Source organism: Haliotis asinina, chromosome 2, assembly GCF_037392515.1.
Source record: "Haliotis asinina isolate JCU_RB_2024 chromosome 2, JCU_Hal_asi_v2, whole genome shotgun sequence".
Taxonomy (NCBI): Eukaryota; Metazoa; Mollusca; class Gastropoda; order Lepetellida; family Haliotidae; genus Haliotis; species Haliotis asinina.
The window spans coordinates 6,290,543-6,307,327 of record NC_090281.1 but is presented as its reverse complement, the minus strand read 5'-3'; the positions used below and the strand labels follow the sequence as shown (position 1 = coordinate 6,307,327).

General features: G+C 40.6%; 10 non-coding genes across 10 annotated transcripts; all 10 read right to left on the bottom strand.

Annotated features, from left to right (window-relative positions):
* Window positions 1-693: 693 nt before the first annotated feature.
* Trnam-cau (transfer RNA methionine (anticodon CAU)) lies at window positions 694-793 on the bottom strand. Its single transcript has 2 exons — window positions 757-793; window positions 694-729 (listed from the first exon to the last, which is right to left on the bottom strand). It is a non-coding gene; the product is annotated as a tRNA-Met (tRNA).
* A 390-nt stretch (window positions 794-1,183) lies between these two features.
* Window positions 1,184-1,283, bottom strand: Trnam-cau (transfer RNA methionine (anticodon CAU)). The gene is made up of 2 exons: window positions 1,247-1,283; window positions 1,184-1,219 (listed from the first exon to the last, which is right to left on the bottom strand). It is a non-coding gene; the product is annotated as a tRNA-Met (tRNA).
* Window positions 1,284-2,565: 1,282 nt separating this feature from the next.
* Window positions 2,566-2,665, bottom strand: Trnam-cau (transfer RNA methionine (anticodon CAU)). The gene is made up of 2 exons: window positions 2,629-2,665; window positions 2,566-2,601 (listed from the first exon to the last, which is right to left on the bottom strand). It is a non-coding gene; the product is annotated as a tRNA-Met (tRNA).
* A 1,084-nt stretch (window positions 2,666-3,749) lies between these two features.
* Trnam-cau (transfer RNA methionine (anticodon CAU)) lies at window positions 3,750-3,849 on the bottom strand. Its single transcript has 2 exons — window positions 3,813-3,849; window positions 3,750-3,785 (listed from the first exon to the last, which is right to left on the bottom strand). It is a non-coding gene; the product is annotated as a tRNA-Met (tRNA).
* A 1,082-nt stretch (window positions 3,850-4,931) lies between these two features.
* Trnam-cau (transfer RNA methionine (anticodon CAU)) lies at window positions 4,932-5,031 on the bottom strand. Its single transcript has 2 exons — window positions 4,995-5,031; window positions 4,932-4,967 (listed from the first exon to the last, which is right to left on the bottom strand). It is a non-coding gene; the product is annotated as a tRNA-Met (tRNA).
* Window positions 5,032-6,113: 1,082 nt separating this feature from the next.
* Window positions 6,114-6,213, bottom strand: Trnam-cau (transfer RNA methionine (anticodon CAU)). Its single transcript has 2 exons — window positions 6,177-6,213; window positions 6,114-6,149 (listed from the first exon to the last, which is right to left on the bottom strand). It is a non-coding gene; the product is annotated as a tRNA-Met (tRNA).
* Window positions 6,214-7,295: 1,082 nt separating this feature from the next.
* Window positions 7,296-7,395, bottom strand: Trnam-cau (transfer RNA methionine (anticodon CAU)). The gene is made up of 2 exons: window positions 7,359-7,395; window positions 7,296-7,331 (listed from the first exon to the last, which is right to left on the bottom strand). It is a non-coding gene; the product is annotated as a tRNA-Met (tRNA).
* Window positions 7,396-10,667: 3,272 nt separating this feature from the next.
* Window positions 10,668-10,767, bottom strand: Trnam-cau (transfer RNA methionine (anticodon CAU)). The gene is made up of 2 exons: window positions 10,731-10,767; window positions 10,668-10,703 (listed from the first exon to the last, which is right to left on the bottom strand). It is a non-coding gene; the product is annotated as a tRNA-Met (tRNA).
* Window positions 10,768-13,347: 2,580 nt separating this feature from the next.
* On the bottom strand, window positions 13,348-13,447 carry Trnam-cau (transfer RNA methionine (anticodon CAU)). Its single transcript has 2 exons — window positions 13,411-13,447; window positions 13,348-13,383 (listed from the first exon to the last, which is right to left on the bottom strand). It is a non-coding gene; the product is annotated as a tRNA-Met (tRNA).
* A 2,022-nt stretch (window positions 13,448-15,469) lies between these two features.
* On the bottom strand, window positions 15,470-15,569 carry Trnam-cau (transfer RNA methionine (anticodon CAU)). Its single transcript has 2 exons — window positions 15,533-15,569; window positions 15,470-15,505 (listed from the first exon to the last, which is right to left on the bottom strand). It is a non-coding gene; the product is annotated as a tRNA-Met (tRNA).
* Between the last annotated feature and the right edge of the window lie 1,216 nt (window positions 15,570-16,785).

The window sequence follows — 16,785 nt, the reverse complement described above, 5'->3', positions numbered from 1 at the left end:
AAATGCCCCGGGTGAGGATCGAACTCACGACCTTCAGATTGCTCTGACATTGGAAGCTTGGCTGATTATGAGACTGACGCGCTACCTACAGCGCTACCGAGGCTTGAAACGCTGATCGGAAATTTAGATATATATTTCTCAACTGTCACAAATCACGTGCCAGAGAAGTGGAGACTGTGCTGGATTTTCAACACCTTAACTTGCATTCGACTGTTGTAAATGATGCACAATGTGAGGAAACAGCAGTTAACATCATTATCGTGACAGATGTAATGAGAAGTGTACATGAAAAAGGAATTGAAACATGCGTTTATTTTCTTCATGTAAGCACTTCCTGTGTTGTGGCTGTACTGCCATTTCGTGATAAATGGAGACTGTGCTGGTTTTTCAACACCTTAACTTGCATTCGACTGTTGTAAATGATGCACAATGTGAGGAAACAGCAGTTAACATCATAATCCTGAGAGACGTAAGGAGGAGTGTACTTGAAAAAGGAATTGAAACATGCGTTTATTTTCTTCATGTAAGCACTTCCTGTGTTGTGGCTGTACAGCCATTTCGTGGTTGCTGCATTTGTCACATATTTATCGGTTAGACTATTTCAGGCAGACGGGTACAGCAGTAGAAGAGCTGAGTAGAAATAGTTTGAAACAAATATGGTAATGATTATGAAGGAAAAACAGAAAAAAGAAATGCCCCGGGTGAGGATCGAACTCACGACCTTCAGATTGCTCTGACATTGGAAGCTTGACTGATTATGAGACTGACGCGCTACCTACTGCGCTACCGAGGCTTGAAACGCTGATCGGAAATTTAAATATATATTTCTCATCTGTCACAAATGAAGTGCCAGATAAATGGAGACTGTGCTGGTTTTTCAACACCTTTACTTGCATTCGACTGTTGTAAATGATGCACAATGTGAGGAAACAGCAGTTAACATCATAATCCTGACAGACGTAAGGAGGAGTGTACTTGAAAAAGGAATTGAAACATGCGTTTATTTTCTTCATGTAAGCACTTCCTGTGTTGTGGCTGTACAGCCATTTCGTGGTTGCTGCATTTGTCACATATTTATCGGTCAGACTATTTCAGGCAGACGGGTACAGCAGTAGAAGAGCTGAGTGGAAATAGTTTGAAACAAATATGGTAATGATTATGAAGGAAAAACAGAAAAAAGAAATGCCCCGGGTGAGGATCGAACTCACGACCTTCAGATTGCTCTGACATTGGAAGCTTGACTGATTATGAGACTGACGCGCTACCTACTGCGCTACCGAGGCTTGAAACGCTGATCAGAAATTTAGATATATATTTCTCAACTGTCACAAATCACGTGTCAGACAAATGGAGACTGTGCTGGTTTTTCAACACCTTAACTTGCATTTGACTGTTGTAAATGATGCACAATGTGAGGAAACAGCAGTTAACATCATAATCCTTACAGATGTAATGAGAAGTGTACATGAAAAAGGAATTGAAACATGCGTTTATTTTCTTCATGTAAGCACTTCCTGTGTTGTGGCTGTACAGCCATTTCGTGATAAATGGAGACTGTGCTGGTTTTCCAACACCTTAACTTGCATTCGACTGTTGTAAATGATGCACAATGTGAGGAAACAGCAGTTAACATCATAATCGTGACAGATGTAATGAGAAGTGTACATGAAAAAGGAATTGAAACATGCGTTTATTTTCTTCATGTAAGCACTTCGTGTGTTGTGGCTGTACAGCCATTTCGTGATAAATGGAGACTGTGCTGGTTTTTCAACACCTTAACTTGCATTCGACTGTTGTAAATGATGCACAATGTGAGGAAACAGCAGTTAACATCATAATCCTGAGAGACGTAAGGAGGAGTGTACTTGAAAAAGGAATTGAAACATGCGTTTATTTTCTTCATGTAAGCACTTCCTGTGTTGTGGCTGTACAGCCATTTCGTGGTTGCTGCATTTGTCACATATTTATCGGTCAGACTATTTCAGGCAGACGGGTACAGCAGTAGAAGAGCTGAGTGGAAATAGTTTGAAACAAATATGGTAATGATTATGAAGGAAAAACAGAAAAAAGAAATGCCCCGGGTGAGGATCGAACTCACGACCTCCAGATTGCTCTGACATTGGAAGCTTGACTGATTATGAGACTGACGCGCTACCTACTGCGCTACCGAAGCTTGAAACGCTGATCGGAAATTTAAATATATATTTCTCAGCTGTCACAAATCACGTGCCAGACAAATGGAGACTGTGCTGGTTTTTCAACACCTTAACTTGCATTCGACTGTTGTAAATGATGCACAATGTGAGGAAACAGCAGTTAACATCATAATCCTGACAGATGTAATGAGAAGTGTATTTGAAAAAGGAATTGAAACATGCGTTTCTTTTTTTCATGTAAGCACTTCCTGTGTTGTGGCTGTACAGCCATTTCGAGTTTGCATCATTTGTCACATATTTGTCGGTCAGACTATTTCAGGCAGACGGGTACAGCAGTAAAAGAACTGAGTGGAAATAGTTTGAAACAAATATGGTAATGATTATGAAGGAAAAACAGAAAGAAAAGAAATGCCCCGGGTGAGGATCGAACTCACGACCTTCAGATTGCTCTGACATTGGAAGCTTGACTGATTATGAGACTGACGCGCTACCTACTGCGCTACCGAGGCTTGAAACGCTGATCGGAAATTTAGATATATATTTCTCAAGTGTCACAAATCACGTGCCAGACAAATGGAGACTGTGCTGGTTTTCCAACACCTTAACTTGCATTCGACTGTTGTAAATGATGCACAATGTGAGGAAACAGCAGTTAACATCATAATCGTGACAGATGTAATGAGAAGTGTACATGAAAAAGGAATTGAAACATGCGTTTATTTTCTTCATGTAAGCACTTCGTGTGTTGTGGCTGTACAGCCATTTCGTGATAAATGGAGACTGTGCTGGTTTTTCAACACCTTAACTTGCATTCGACTGTTGTAAATGATGCACAATGTGAGGAAACAGCAGTTAACATCATAATCCTGAGAGACGTAAGGAGGAGTGTACTTGAAAAAGGAATTGAAACATGCGTTTATTTTCTTCATGTAAGCACTTCCTGTGTTGTGGCTGTACAGCCATTTCGTGGTTGCTGCATTTGTCACATATTTATCGGTCAGACTATTTCAGGCAGACGGGAACAGCAGTAGAAGAGCTGAGTGGAAATAGTTTGAAACAAATATGGTAATGATTATGAAGGAAAAACAGAAAAAAAAGTAATGACCCGGGTGAGGATCGAACTCACGACCTCCAGATTGCTCTGACATTGGAAGCTTGACTGATTATGAGACTGACGCGCTACCTACTGCGCTACCGAAGCTTGAAACGCTGATCGGAAATTTAAATATATATTTCTCAACTGTCACAAATCACGTGCCAGACAAATGGAGACTGTGCTGGTTTTTCAACACCTTAACTTGCATTCGACTGTTGTAAATGATGCACAATGTGAGGAAACAGCAGTTAACATCATAATCCTGACAGATGTAATGAGAAGTGTATTTGAAAAAGGAATTGAAACATGCGTTTCTTTTTTTCATGTAAGCACTTCCTGTGTTGTGGCTGTACAGCCATTTCGAGTTTGCATCATTTGTCACATATTTGTCGGTCAGACTATTTCAGGCAGACGGGTACAGCAGTAAAAGAACTGAGTGGAAATAGTTTGAAACAAATATGGTAATGATTATGAAGGAAAAACAGAAAAAAAAGAAATGCCCCGGGTGAGGATCGAACTCACGACCTTCAGATTGCTCTGACATTGGAAGCTTGACTGATTATGAGACTGACGCGCTACCTACTGCGCTACCGAGGCTTGAAACGCTGATCGGAAATTTAGATATATATTTCTCAAGTGTCACAAATCACGTGCCAGACAAATGGAGACTGTGCTGGTTTTCCAACACCTTAACTTGCATTCGACTGTTGTAAATGATGCACAATGTGAGGAAACAGCAGTTAACATCATAATCGTGACAGATGTAATGAGAAGTGTACATGAAAAAGGAATTGAAACATGCGTTTATTTTCTTCATGTAAGCACTTCGTGTGTTGTGGCTGTACAGCCATTTCGTGATAAATGGAGACTGTGCTGGTTTTTCAACACCTTAACTTGCATTCGACTGTTGTAAATGATGCACAATGTGAGGAAACAGCAGTTAACATCATAATCCTGAGAGACGTAAGGAGGAGTGTACTTGAAAAAGGAATTGAAACATGCGTTTATTTTCTTCATGTAAGCACTTCCTGTGTTGTGGCTGTACAGCCATTTCGTGGTTGCTGCATTTGTCACATATTTATCGGTCAGACTATTTCAGGCAGACGGGTACAGCAGTAGAAGAGCTGAGTGGAAATAGTTTGAAACAAATATGGTAATGATTATGAAGGAAAAACAGAAAAAAGAAATGCCCCGGGTGAGGATCGAACTCACGACCTCCAGATTGCTCTGACATTGGAAGCTTGACTGATTATGAGACTGACGCGCTACCTACTGCGCTACCGAGGCTTGAAACGCTGATCGGAAATTTAAATATATATTTCTCAACTGTCACAAATCACGTGCCAGACAAATGGAGACTGTGCTGGTTTTTCAACACCTTAACTTGCATTCGACTGTTGTAAATGATGGACAATGTGAGGAAACAGCAGTTAACATCATAATCCTGACAGATGTAATGAGAAGTGTATTTGAAAAAGGAATTGAAACATGCGTTTATTTTTTTCATGTAAGTAGTTCCTGTGTTGTGGCTGTAAAGCCATTTCGAGTTTGCATCATTTGTCACATATTTGTCGGTCAGACTATTTCAGGCAGACGGGTACAGCAGTAAAAGAACTGAGTGGAAATAGTTTGAAACAAACATGGTAATGATTATGAAAGAAAAACAGAAAAAAAAGAAATGCCCCGGGTGAGGATCGAACTCACGACCTTCAGATTGCTCTGACATTGGAAGCTTGACTGATTATGAGACTGACGCGCTACCTACTGCGCTACCGAGGCTTGAAACGCTGATCGGAAATTTAGATATATATTTCTCAAGTGTCACAAATCACGTGCCAGACAAATGGAGACTGTGCTGGTTTTCCAACACCTTAACTTGCATTCGACTGTTGTAAATGATGCACAATGTGAGGAAACAGCAGTTAACATTATAATCGTGACAGATGTAATGAGAAGTGTACATGAAAAAGGAATTGAAACATGCGTTTATTTTCTTCATGTAAGCACTTCGTGTGTTGTGGCTGTACAGCCATTTCGTGATAAATGGAGACTGTGCTGGTTTTTCAACACCTTAACTTGCATTCGACTGTTGTAAATGATGCACAGTGTGAGGAAACAGCAGTTAACATCATAATCCTGAGAGACGTAAGGAGGAGTGCACTTGAAAAAGGAATTGAAACATGCGTTTATTTTCTTCATGTAAGCACTTCCTGTGTTGTGGCTGTACAGCCATTTCGTGGTTGCATCATTTGTCACATATTTGTCGGTCAGACTATTTCAGGCAGACGGGTACAGCAGTAGAAGAGCTGAGTGGAAATAGTTTGAAACAAATATGGTAATGATTATGAAGGAAAAACAGAAAAAAGAAATGCCCCGGGTGAGGATCGAACTCACGACCTCCAGATTGCTCTGACATTGGAAGCTTGACTGATTATGAGACTGACGCGCTACCTACTGCGCTACCGAGGCTTGAAACGCTGATCGGAAATTTAAATATATATTTCTCAACTGTCACAAATCACGTGCCAGACAAATGGAGACTGTGCTGGTTTTTCAACACCTTAACTTGCATTCGACTGTTGTAAATGATGCACAATGTGAGGAAACAGCAGTTAACATCATAATCCTGACAGATGTAATGAGAAGTGTATTTGAAAAAGGAATTGAAACATGCGTTTCTTTTTTTCATGTAAGCACTTCCTGTGTTGTGGCTGTACAGCCATTTCGAGTTTGCATCATTTGTCACATATTTGTCGGTCAGACTATTTCAGGCAGACGGGTACAGCAGTAAAAGAACTGAGTGGAAATAGTTTGAAACAAATATGGTAATGATTATGAAGGAAAAACAGAAAAAAAAGAAATGCCCCGGGTGAGGATCGAACTCACGACCTTCAGATTGCTCTGACATTGGAAGCTTGACTGATTATGAGACTGACGCGCTACCTACTGCGCTACCGAGGCTTGAAACGCTGATCGGAAATTTAGATATATATTTCTCAAGTGTCACAAATCACGTGCCAGACAAATGGAGACTGTGCTGGTTTTCCAACACCTTAACTTGCATTCGACTGTTGTAAATGATGCACAATGTGAGGAAACTGCAGTTAACATCATAATCGTGACAGATGTAATGAGAAGTGTACATGAAAAAGGAATTGAAACATGCGTTTATTTTCTTCATGTAAGCACTTCCTGTGTTGTGGCTGTACAGCCATTTCGTGATAAATGGAGACTGTGCTGGTTTTTCAACACCTTAACTTGCATTCGACTGTTGTAAATGATGCACAGTGTGAGGAAACAGCAGTTAACATCATAATCCTGAGAGACGTAAGGAGGAGTGCACTTGAAAAAGGAATTGAAACATGCGTTTATTTTCTTCATGTAAGCACTTCCTGTGTTGTGGCTGTACAGCCATTTCGTGGTTGCATCATTTGTCACATATTTGTCGGTCAGACTATTTCAGGCAGACGGGTACAGCAGTAGAAGAGCTGAGTGGAAATAGTTTGAAACAAATATGGTAATGATTATGAAGGAAAAACAGAAAAAAGAAATGCCCCGGGTGAGGATCGAACTCACGACCTCCAGATTGCTCTGACATTGGAAGCTTGACTGATTATGAGACTGACGCGCTACCTACTGCGCTACCGAGGCTTGAAACGCTGATCGGAAATTTAAATATATATTTCTCAACTGTCACAAATCACGTGCCAGACAAATGGAGACTGTGCTGGTTTTTCAACACCTTAACTTGCATTCGACTGTTGTAAATGATGCACAATGTGAGGAAACAGCAGTTAACATCATAATCCTGACAGATGTAATGAGAAGTGTATTTGAAAAAGGAATTGAAACATGCGTTTCTTTTTTTCATGTAAGCACTTCCTGTGTTGTGGCTGTACAGCCATTTCGAGTTTGCATCATTTGTCACATATTTGTCGGTCAGACTATTTCAGGCAGACGGGTACAGCAGTAAAAGAACTGAGTGGAAATAGTTTGAAACAAATATGGTAATGATTATGAAGGAAAAACAGAAAAAAAAGAAATGCCCCGGGTGAGGATCGAACTCACGACCTTCAGATTGCTCTGACATTGGAAGCTTGACTGATTATGAGACTGACGCGCTACCTACTGCGCTACCGAGGCTTGAAACGCTGATCGGAAATTTAGATATATATTTCTCAAGTGTCACAAATCACGTGCCAGACAAATGGAGACTGTGCTGGTTTTCCAACACCTTAACTTGCATTCGACTGTTGTAAATGATGCACAATGTGAGGAAACTGCAGTTAACATCATAATCGTGACAGATGTAATGAGAAGTGTACATGAAAAAGGAATTGAAACATGCGTTTATTTTCTTCATGTAAGCACTTCCTGTGTTGTGGCTGTACAGCCATTTCGTGATAAATGGAGACTGTGCTGGTTTTTCAACACCTTAACTTGCATTCGACTGTTGTAAATGATGCACAATGTGAGGAAACAGCAGTTAACATCATAATCCTGAGAGACGTAAGGAGGAGTGTACTTGAAAAAGGAATTGAAACATGCGTTTATTTTCTTCATGTAAGCACTTCCTGTGTTGTGGCTGTACAGCCATTTCGTGGTTGCTGCATTTGTCACATATTTATCGGTTAGACTATTTCAGGCAGACGGGAACAGCAGTAGAAGAGCTGAGTGGAAATAGTTTGAAACAAATATGGTAATGATTATGAAGGAAAAACAGAAAAAAAAGTAATGACCCGGGTGAGGATCGAACTCACGACCTTCAGATTGCTCTGACATTGGAAGCTTGACTGATTATGAGACTGAAGCGCTACCTACTGCGCTACCGAGGCTTGAAACGCTGATCGGAAATTTGGATATATATTTCTCAACTGTCACAAATGAAGTGCCAGATAAATGGAGACTGTGCTGGTTTTTCAACACCTTAACTTGCATTCGACTGTTGTAAATGATGCACAATGTGAGGAAACAGCAGTTAACATCATAATCCTGAGAGACGTAAGGAGGAGTGTACTTGAAAAAGGAATTGAAACATGCGTTTATTTTCTTCATGTAAGCACTTCCTGTGTTGTGGCTGTACAGCCATTTCGTGTTTGCTGCATTTGTCACATATTTATCGGTCAGACTATTTCAGGCAGACGGGTACAGCAGTAGAAGAGCTGAGTAGAAATAGTTTGAAACAAATATGGTAATGATTATGAAGGAAAAACAGAAAAAAGAAATGCCCTGGTTGAGGATCGAACTGACGACCTTCAGATTGCTCTGACATTGGAAGCTTGACTGATTATGAGACTGACGCGCTACCTAATGCGCTACCGAGGCTTGAAACGCTGATCGGAAATTTAGATATATATTTCTCAAGTGTCACAAATCACGTGCCAGACAAATGGAGACTGTGCTGGTTTTCCAACACCTTAACTTGCATTCGACTGTTGTAAATGATGCACAATGTGAGGAAACAGCAGTTAACATCATAATCCTGAGAGACGTAAGGAGGAGTGTACTTGAAAAAGGAATTGAAACATGCGTTTATTTTCTTCATGTTGCTCTGACATTGGAAGCTTGACTGATTATGAGACTGACGCGCTACCTACTGCGCTACCGAGGCTTGAAACGCTGATCGGAAACATCATAATCCTGACAGATGTAATGAGAAGTGTATTTGAAAGAGGAATTGAAACATGCGTTTCTTTTTTTCATGTAAGCACTTCCTGTGTTGTGGCTGTACAGCCATTTCGAGTTTGCATCATTTGTCACATATTTGTCGGTCAGACTATTTCAGGCAGACGGGTACAGCAGTAAAAGAACTGAGTGGAAATAGTTTGAAACAAATATGGTAATGATTATGAAGGAAAAACAGAAAAAAAAGAAATGCCCCGGGTGAGTATCGAACTCACGACCTTCAGATTGCTCTGACATTGGAAGCTTGACTGATTATGAGACTGACGCGCTACCTACTGCGCTACCGAGGCTTGAAACGCTGATCGGAAATTTAGATATATATTTCTCAAGTGTCACAAATCACGTGCCAGACAAATGGAGACTGTGCTGGTTTTCCAACACCTTAACTTGCATTCGACTGTTGTAAATGATGCACAATGTGAGGAAACTGCAGTTAACATCATAATCGTGACAGATGTAATGAGAAGTGTACATGAAAAAGGAATTGAAACATGCGTTTATTTTCTTCATGTAAGCACTTCGTGTGTTGTGGCTGTACAGCCATTTCGTGATAAATGGAGACTGTGCTGGTTTTTCAACACCTTAACTTGCATTCGACTGTTGTAAATGATGCACAATGTGAGGAAACAGCAGTTAACATCATAATCCTGAGAGACGTAAGGAGGAGTGTACTTGAAAAAGGAATTGAAACATGCGTTTATTTTCTTCATGTAAGCACTTCCTGTGTTGTGGCTGTACAGCCATTTCGTGGTTGCTGCATTTGTCACATATTTATCGGTTAGACTATTTCAGGCAGACGGGAACAGCAGTAGAAGAGCTGAGTGGAAATAGTTTGAAACAAATATGGTAATGATTATGAAGGAAAAACAGAAAAAAAAGTAATGACCCGGGTGAGGATCGAACTGACGACCTTCAGATTGCTCTGACATTGGAAGCTTGACTGATTATGAGACTGAAGCGCTACCTACTGCGCTACCGAGGCTTGAAACGCTGATCGGAAATTTAGATATATATTTCTCAAGTGTCACAAATCACGTGCCAGACAAATGGAGACTGTGCTGGTTTTCGAACACCTTAACTTGCATTCGACTGTTGTAAATGATGCACAATGTGAGGAAACAGCAGTTAACATCATAATCCTGAGAGACGTAAGGAGGAGTGTACTTGAAAAAGGAATTGAAACATGCGTTTATTTTCTTCATGTTGCTCTGACATTGGAAGCTTGACTGATTATGAGACTGACGCGCTACCTACTGCGCTACCGAGGCTTGAAACGCTGATCGGAAACATCATAATCCTGACAGATGTAATGAGAAGTGTATTTGAAAGAGGAATTGAAACATGCGTTTCTTTTTTTCATGTAAGCACTTCCTGTGTTGTGGCTGTACAGCCATTTCGTGATAAATGGAGACTGTGCTGGTTTTTCAACACCTTAACTTGCATTCGACTGTTGTAAATGATGCACAATGTGAGGAAACAGCAGTTAACATCATAATCCTGAGAGACGTAAGGAGGAGTGTACTTGAAAAAGGAATTGAAACATGCGTTTATTTTCTTCATGTAAGCACTTCCTGTGTTGTGGCTGTACAGCCATTTCGTGGTTGCTGCATTTGTCACATATTTATCGGTTAGACTATTTCAGGCAGACGGGAACAGCAGTAGAAGAGCTGAGTGGAAATAGTTTGAAACAAATATGGTAATGATTATGAAGGAAAAACAGAAAAAAGAAATGCCCCGGGTGAGGATCGAACTCACGACCTTCAGATTGCTCTGACATTGGAAGCTTGACTGATTATGAGACTGACGCGCTACCTACTGCGCTACCGAGGCTTGAAACGCTGATCGGAAATTTGGATATATATTTCTCAACTGTCACAAATGAAGTGCCAGATAAATGGAGACTGTGCTGGTTTTTCAACACCTTAACTTGCATTCGACTGTTGTAAATGATGCACAATGTGAGGAAACAGCAGTTAACATCATAATCCTGAGAGACGTAAGGAGGAGTGTACTTGAAAAAGGAATTGAAACATGCGTTTATTTTCTTCATGTAAGCACTTCCTGTGTTGTGGCTGTACAGCCATTTCGTGTTTGCTGCATTTGTCACATATTTATCGGTCAGACTATTTCAGGCAGACGGGTACAGCAGTAGAAGAGCTGAGTGGAAATAGTTTGAAACAAATATGGTAATGATTATGAAGGAAAAACAGAAAAAAGAAATGCCCTGGTTGAGGATCGAACTGACGACCTTCAGATTGCTCTGACATTGGAAGCTTGACTGATTATGAGACTGACGCGCTACCTAATGCGCTACCGAGGCTTGAAACGCTGATCGGAAATTTAGATATATATTTCTCAAGTGTCACAAATCACGTGCCAGACAAATGGAGACTGTGCTGGTTTTCCAACACCTTAACTTGCATTCGACTGTTGTAAATGATGCACAATGTGAGGAAACAGCAGTTAACATCATAATCCTGAGAGACGTAAGGAGGAGTGTACTTGAAAAAGGAATTGAAACATGCGTTTATTTTCTTCATGTTGCTCTGACATTGGAAGCTTGACTGATTATGAGACTGACGCGCTACCTACTGCGCTACCGAGGCTTGAAACGCTGATCGGAAACATCATAATCCTGACAGATGTAATGAGAAGTGTATTTGAAAGAGGAATTGAAACATGCGTTTCTTTTTTTCATGTAAGCACTTCCTGTGTTGTGGCTGTACAGCCATTTCGAGTTTGCATCATTTGTCACATATTTGTCGGTCAGACTATTTCAGGCAGACGGGTACCACAGTAAAAGAACTGAGTGGAAATAGTTTGAAACAAATATGGTAATGATTATGAAGGAAAAACAGAAAAAAAAGAAATGCCCCGGGTGAGTATCGAACTCACGACCTTCAGATTGCTCTGACATTGGAAGCTTGACTGATTATGAGACTGACGCGATACCTACTGCGCTACCGAGGCTTGAAACGCTGATCGGAAATTTAGATATATATTTCTCAAGTGTCACAAATCACGTGCCAGACAAATGGAGACTGTGCTGGTTTTCCAACACCTTAACTTGGATTCGACTGTTGTAAATGATGCACAATGTGAGGAAACTGCAGTTAACATCATAATCGTGACAGATGTAATGAGAAGTGTACATGAAAAAGGAATTGAAACATGCGTTTATTTTCTTCATGTAAGCACTTCGTGTGTTGTGGCTGTACAGCCATTTCGTGATAAATGGAGACTGTGCTGGTTTTTCAACACCTTAACTTGCATTCGACTGTTGTAAATGATGCACAATGTGAGGAAACAGCAGTTAACATCATAATCCTGAGAGACGTAAGGAGGAGTGTACTTGAAAAAGGAATTGAAACATGCGTTTATTTTCTTCATGTAAGCACTTCCTGTGTTGTGGCTGTACAGCCATTTCGTGGTTGCTGCATTTGTCACATATTTATCGGTTAGACTATTTCAGGCAGACGGGAACAGCAGTAGAAGAGCTGAGTGGAAATAGTTTGAAACAAATATGGTAATGATTATGAAGGAAAAACAGAAAAAAAAGTAATGACCCGGGTGAGGATCGAACTGACGACCTTCAGATTGCTCTGACATTGGAAGCTTGACTGATTATGAGACTGAAGCGCTACCTACTGCGCTACCGAGGCTTGAAACGCTGATCGGAAATTTAGATATATATTTCTCAAGTGTCACAAATCACGTGCCAGACAAATGGAGACTGTGCTGGTTTTCGAACACCTTAACTTGCATTCGACTGTTGTAAATGATGCACAATGTGAGGAAACAGCAGTTAACATCATAATCCTGAGAGACGTAAGGAGGAGTGTACTTGAAAAAGGAATTGAAACATGCGTTTATTTTCTTCATGTTGCTCTGACATTGGAAGCTTGACTGATTATGAGACTGACGCGCTACCTACTGCGCTACCGAGGCTTGAAACGCTGATCGGAAACATCATAATCCTGACAGATGTAATGAGAAGTGTATTTGAAAGAGGAATTGAAACATGCGTTTCTTTTTTTCATGTAAGCACTTCCTGTGTTGTGGCTGTACAGCCATTTCGTGATAAATGGAGACTGTGCTGGTTTTTCAACACCTTAACTTGCATTCGACTGTTGTAAATGATGCACAATGTGAGGAAACAGCAGTTAACATCATAATCCTGAGAGACGTAAGGAGGAGTGTACTTGAAAAAGGAATTGAAACATGCGTTTATTTTCTTCATGTAAGCACTTCCTGTGTTGTGGCTGTACAGCCATTTCGTGGTTGCTGCATTTGTCACATATTTATCGGTTAGACTATTTCAGGCAGACGGGAACAGCAGTAGAAGAGCTGAGTGGAAATAGTTTGAAACAAATATGGTAATGATTATGAAGGAAAAACAGAAAAAAGAAATGCCCCGGGTGAGGATCGAACTCACGACCTTCAGATTGCTCTGACATTGGAAGCTTGACTGATTATGAGACTGACGCGCTACCTACTGCGCTACCGAGGCTTGAAACGCTGATCGGAAATTTGGATATATATTTCTCAACTGTCACAAATGAAGTGCCAGATAAATGGAGACTGTGCTGGTTTTTCAACACCTTAACTTGCATTCGACTGTTGTAAATGATGCACAATGTGAGGAAACAGCAGTTAACATCATAATCCTGAGAGACGTAAGGAGGAGTGTACTTGAAAAAGGAATTGAAACATGCGTTTATTTTCTTCATGTAAGCACTTCCTGTGTTGTGGCTGTACAGCCATTTCGTGTTTGCTGCATTTGTCACATATTTATCGGTCAGACTATTTCAGGCAGACGGGTACAGCAGTAGAAGAGCTGAGTAGAAATAGTTTGAAACAAATATGGTAATGATTATGAAGGAAAAACAGAAAAAAGAAATGCCCTGGTTGAGGATCGAACTGACGACCTTCAGATTGCTCTGACATTGGAAGCTTGACTGATTATGAGACTGACGCGCTACCTACTGCGCTACCGAGGCTTGAAACGCTGATCGGAAATTTAGATATATATTTCTCAAGTGTCACAAATCACGTGCCAGACAAATGGAGACTGTGCTGGTTTTCGAACACCTTAACTTGCATTCGACTGTTGTAAATGATGCACAATGTGAGGAAACAGCAGTTAACATCATAATCCTGAGAGACGTAAGGAGGAGTGTACTTGAAAAAGGAATTGAAACATGCGTTTATTTTCTTCATGTTGCTCTGACATTGGAAGCTTGACTGATTATGAGACTGACGCGCTACCTACTGCGCTACCGAGGCTTGAAACGCTGATCGGAAACATCATAATCCTTACAGATGTAATGAGAAGTGTATTTGAAAGAGGAATTGAAACATGCGTTTCGTTTTTTCATGTAAGCACTTCCTGTGTTGTGGCTGTACAGCCATTTCGAGTTTGCATCATTTGTCACATATTTATCGGTTAGACTCTTTCAGGCAGACGGGAACAGCAGTAGAAGAGCTGAGTGGAAATAGTTTGAAACAAATATGGTAATGATTATGAAGGAAAAACAGAAAAAAAAGTAATGACCCGGGTGAGGATCGAACTCACGACCTTCAGATTGCTCTGACATTGGAAGCTTGACTGATTATGAGACTGAAGCGCTACCTACTGCGCTACCGAGGCTTGAAACGCTGATCGGAAATTTAGGTATATATTTCTCAACTGTCACAAATGAAGTGCCAGATAAATGGAGACTGTGCTGGTTTTTCAACACCTTAACTTGCATTCGACTGTTGTAAATGATGCACAATGTGAGGAAACAGCAGTTAACATCATAATCCTGAGAGACGTAAGGAGGAGTGTACTTGAAAAAGGAATTGAAACATGCGTTTATTTTCTTCATGTAAGCACTTCCTGTGTTGTGGCTGTACAGCCATTTCGTGGTTGCTGCATTTGTCACATATTTATCGGTCAGACTATTTCAGGCAGACGGGTACAGCAGTAGAAGAGCTGAGTGGAAATAGTTTGAAACAAATATGGTAATGATTATGAAGGAAAAACAGAAAAAAGAAATGCCCCGGGTGAGGATCGAACTCACGACCTCCAGATTGCTCTGACATTGGAAGCTTGACTGACTATGAGACTGACGCGCTACCTACTGCGCTACCGAGGCTTGAAACGCTGATCGGAAATTTAAATATATATTTCTCAACTGTCACAAATCACGTGCCAGACAAATGGAGACTGTGCTGGTTTTTCAACACCTTAACTTGCATTCGACTGTTGTAAATGATGCACAATGTGAGGAAACAGCAGTTAACATCATAATCCTGACAGATGTAATGAGAAGTGTATTTGAAAAAGGAATTGAAACATGCGTTTCTTTTTTTCATGTAAGCACTTCCTGTGTTGTGGCTGTACAGCCATTTCGAGTTTGCATCATTTGTCACATATTTGTCGGTCAGACTATTTCAGGCAGACGGGTACAGCAGTAAAAGAACTGAGTGGAAATAGTTTGAAACAAATATGGTAATGATTATGAAGGAAAAACAGAAAAAAAAGAAATGCCCCGGGTGAGGATCGAACTCACGACCTTCAGATTGCTCTGACATTGGAAGCTTGACTGATTATGAGACTGACGCGCTACCTACTGCGCTACCGAGGCTTGAAACGCTGATCGGAAATTTAGATATATATTTCTCAAGTGTCACAAATCACGTGCCAGACAAATGGAGACTGTGCTGGTTTTCCAACACCTTAACTTGCATTCGACTGTTGTAAATGATGCACAATGTGAGGAAACAGCAGTTAACATCATAATCGTGACAGATGTAATGAGAAGAGTACATGAAAAAGGAATTGAAACATGCGTTTATTTTCTTCATGTAAGCACTTCGTGTGTTGTGGCTGTACAGCCATTTCGTGATAAATGGAGACTGTGCTGGTTTTTCAACACCTTAACTTGCATTCGACTGTTGTAAATGATGCACAATGTGAGGAAACAGCAGTTAACATCATAATCCTGAGAGACGTAAGGAGGAGTGTACTTGAAAAAGGAATTGAAACATGCGTTTATTTTCTTCATGTAAGCACTTCCTGTGTTGTGGCTGTACAGCCATTTCGTGGTTGCTGCATTTGTCACATATTTATCGGTTAGACTATTTCAGGCAGACGGGAACAGCAGTAGAAGAGCTGAGTGGAAATAGTTTGAAACAAATATGGTAATGATTATGAAGGAAAAACAGAAAAAAAGTAATGACCCGGGTGAGGATCGAACTCACGACCTTCAGATTGCTCTGACATTGGAAGCTTGACTGATTATGAGACTGAAGCGCTACCTACTGCGCTACCGAGGCTTGAAACGCTGATCGGAAATTTGGATATATATTTCTCAACTGTCACAAATGAAGTGCCAGATAAATGGAGACTGTGCTGGTTTTTCAACACCTTAACTTGCATTCGACTGTTGTAAATGATGCACAATGTGAGGAAACAGCAGTTAACATCATAATCCTGAGAGACGTAAGGAGGAGTGTACTTGAAAAAGGAATTGAAACATGCGTTTATTTTCTTCATGTAAGCACTTCCTGTGTTGTGGCTGTACAGCCATTTCGTGTTTGCTGCATTTGTCACATATTTATCGGTCAGACTATTTCAGGCAGACGGGTACAGCAGTAGAAGAGCTGAGTAGAAATAGTTTGAAACAAATATGGTAATGATTATGAAGGAAAAACAGAAAAAAGAAATGCCCCGGGTGAGGATCGAACTCACGACCTTCAGATTGCTCTGACATTGGAAGCTTGACTGATTATGAGACTGAAGCGCTACCTACTGCGCTACCGAGGCTTGAAACGCTGATCGGAAATTTAGATATATATTTC